This window comes from Limulus polyphemus, unplaced genomic scaffold, assembly GCF_000517525.1.
Source record: "Limulus polyphemus unplaced genomic scaffold, Limulus_polyphemus-2.1.2 Scaffold38, whole genome shotgun sequence".
Taxonomy (NCBI): domain Eukaryota; kingdom Metazoa; phylum Arthropoda; class Merostomata; order Xiphosura; family Limulidae; genus Limulus; species Limulus polyphemus.
Window position 1 is genome coordinate 1,551,121 of NW_013665648.1, and position 3,515 is coordinate 1,554,635.

A 3,515-nucleotide genomic window follows, 5' to 3' on the forward strand; every position below is an offset into this window, starting at 1 on the left:
AGATTACGGTGTTAACACATATTTCAATGTTCACTAGATGTTACGGTGTTAACACATACATCAATGTTCACTAGAGATTACGGTGTTAACACATATTCAATGTTCACTAGATGTTACGGTTTTAACACTTATATCAATGTTCACTTGGGATTACGGTGTTAACACATATTTCAATGTTCACTAGAGACTACAGTGTTAACATATTTCAATGTTTACTAGATGTTACGGTGTTAACACATATTTCAATGTTCAATAAAAATTACGGTGTTAACACATACTTCAATGTTCACTAAAGATTACGGTATTAACACATATTTCAATGTTCGCTAAAGATTACGGTGTTAACAGATACTTCAATGTTCACTGAAGATTACGGTGTTTACACATACTTCAATGTTCACTAAAGATTACGGTGTTAACAGATACTTCAATATTCGCTAAAGATTACGGTGTTTACATATACTTCAATGTTCACTAAAGATTACGGTGTTTACACATACTTCAATGTTCACTGAAGATTACGGTGTTTACACATACTTCAATGTTCACTAAAGATTACGGTGTTACCTAACACATGCTCTTGTTGAAGTGTTTGAGAGAAAAGTTATGTTATGTGAAGATTGGGATGGTCAGATGTCCAGTTTGTCAGAGTCCAAGAAAGTGGACTACGTTCATATATCGTAGGTACAGGAGTTGAAAACCAATACGGTAGTAATTAGGTTCAATATCATGAGGTGGAAGTACTGAGATCCGGAAAACTGGGATGTCGCTAGAATTTCACGTGACATTGACTTAACATAAATTGTTTTTTTTTTAAAGCATGATTTCAAAGTTTATTTGAGAAGAAGTAGATTAACGTGGTGAAACAGGAATCTAACATCGTTACGTCAAACTGCCACATATGTTCATTTTGAAACAATAACATACAGAGGATTGGGGAAGTTTTTGTTTGTTTGTTTTGAATTTCGCGCAAAGCTACACGAGGGGTATCTACGCTAGCCGTCCCTAATTTAGTAGTGTAAGACTAGAGGTAAGGCAGCTAGTCATCACCACCCGCCGCCAACTCTTTACCAACGAATAGTGAGATTGACCGTTACATTATAACGCCCCCACGGCTGAAAGGGCGAGCATGTTTTGGTGTGACGGGGAATCGAACCCGCGACCCTCAGATTACGAGTCGAGCGCCCTAACCACCGCCGGGCCGCTTGGGGAAGTTACTGTAAAACGATTTTTAATATGCATATCAGCAAGTCACGTGACAATCACAAACGACATAAAGTTGTGGTGGAATGGAATGTATAAGAACTACGTTGTTGACATTTCGTAGATAGTGTGTTCCTACTGAAAATTGATTGCAATTGAGAATAGGTTAATAGGTTGAATTAGATAAGAATCATGTAACATTTAAATAAATATTAACATTAATAGGTTGAATTAGATAAGATTCATGTAACGATTAAATAAATATTGACGTTAATAGGTTGAATTAGATAAGATTCACGTTACGATTAAATAAATATTAACGTTAATAGGTTGAATTAGATCAGATTGACGTTACGATTAAATAAATATTAACAATCTAATTCAACCTATTAACAGATTCATGTAACGATTAAATAAATATTAATGTTAATGGGTTGAATTAGATAAGATTCATGTAACGATTAAATAAATATTAACGTTAATAGGTTGAATTAGATCAAATTCATGTAACGATTAAATAAATATTAACGTTAATAGGTTGAATTAGATAAGATTCATGTAACGATTAAATAAATATTGACGTTAATAGGTTGAATTAGATCAGATTCATGTAACGATTAAATAAATATCAAGGTTAATAGGTTGAATTAGATAAGATTCATGTAACATTTAAAGAAATATTGACGTTAATAGGTTGAATTACATAAGATTCATGTAACGATTAAATAAATATTAACGTTAATAGGTTGGATTAGATAAGATTCACGTTACAATTAAATAAATATTGACGTTAATAGGTTGAATTAGATAAGATTCATGTAACGATTAAATAAGTATTAACGTTAATAGGTTGAATTAGATCAGATTCATGTTACGATTAAATAAATATTAACGTTAATAGGTTGAATTAGATAAGATTCATGTTACGATTAAATCAATATTAACGTTAATAGGTTGAATTAGATAAGATTCATGTTACGATTAAATCAATATTAACGTTAATAGGTAAAATGCGTGTCTGAAATTATTAGATATTTTTTCAAGTTCATAAAATTCGTTAGTTCTTACTCGTTACTCACTCTTAACTTTTCAAGAAAATTATAATCAACTAATAAACAGTATTTGTATAATAACAAGTAAACAATATTTGTATAATAACTAGTAAACAATATTTGTATAATAACTAGTAAACAATATTTGTATGATAACTAGTAAACAATATTTGTATAACAACTAGTAAACAATATTTGTATAATAACATTCAGTTAACTTCTGTCGAGAAAATACTTAAAAATACGCTCAGCAAATAACACAATTTTCACAGAAAGATTAAAAGTGTCCCCCTGGTGGCTAAGCAGTAAGTCTGAGGGCTTACATCTTATAGGTTTTTTGGATACCTCTAGTTTGAAGAGCACAGGTAGCCTATTGTTTAGCTTTAAGCTCAACAAGAATAAAGATTCAAAGTAAGATATTTAAGATTGTTTAATTTTGTATTCCAACCTAAACAAAATAACTCTTACCGAGCAGCACCCTCTGGTGGTGAGCTTAGCGCCATATAACATTAAAAATCAGGGTTCGATAACGTGGGGTGGACACGGCACAGGTAGTTCTATTTTTTAGCTTAGCCCTTAAAAACAAAAAAAAAAACCAACTTACCTAAGCTGACCTTGGAGCAGTGTGGGGTAACTAGGCCTGATGGGCACAGAGAAGTCTACATAAAGATGGAACGAACCAGTCAGGGTTATAGTTTCATTAAACCACTTTCATAATTGGCTTAGAAATACAAAAACAAAACTAAAAGCTTCTTTGGAAGGAAATCTCTTTATTTTTATAACAAATTATTAAAAACAATATTAAGCTTCGTGTTCCTTACCTAAGGTTCTGTTCTGTTGTACTCATGTATATAACTAATCCATTTAATTTTCTTACTTTCCATTAAAAAGATGTCTGTCTAGTTATATGAGGATGTTTAGATTTTAGAGGTGAACACAGAATGGTCGAGACTATTTTTTTATCTCCTTTATAGTGGTCACCAGGGTGAACACAGAATGGCTGAGATATGGGAGTTACTCTTTAATCAGTCTCGGGGTGAACACAGAATGGTTGAGAATTTAGTGTTATCTCTTCCATAGTAGTTACTATAATGAACACAGAATGGTTGAGAATTTAGTGTTATCTCTTTCATAGTAGTTACGAGAATGAACACAGAATGGTTGAGAATTTGGTGTTATCTCTTTCATAGTAGTTACGAGAATGAACACAGAATGGTTGAGAATTTGGTGTTATCTCTTTCATAGTAGTTACGAGAATGA

The 3,515-nt window shown here is 32.1% G+C and overlaps 1 long non-coding RNA gene across 1 annotated transcript in view; it reads right to left on the bottom strand.

Annotated features, from left to right (window-relative positions):
• Positions 1-2,857: 2,857 nt before the first annotated feature.
• LOC111086295 overlaps positions 2,858-3,515 on the bottom strand; it is a 9,999-nt gene continuing 9,341 nt past the window's right edge. Inside the window, exon 3 of the long non-coding RNA XR_002611024.1 lies at positions 2,858-2,914. This is a non-coding gene — a long non-coding RNA (uncharacterized LOC111086295). The remainder of the gene's footprint in view (positions 2,915-3,515) is intronic.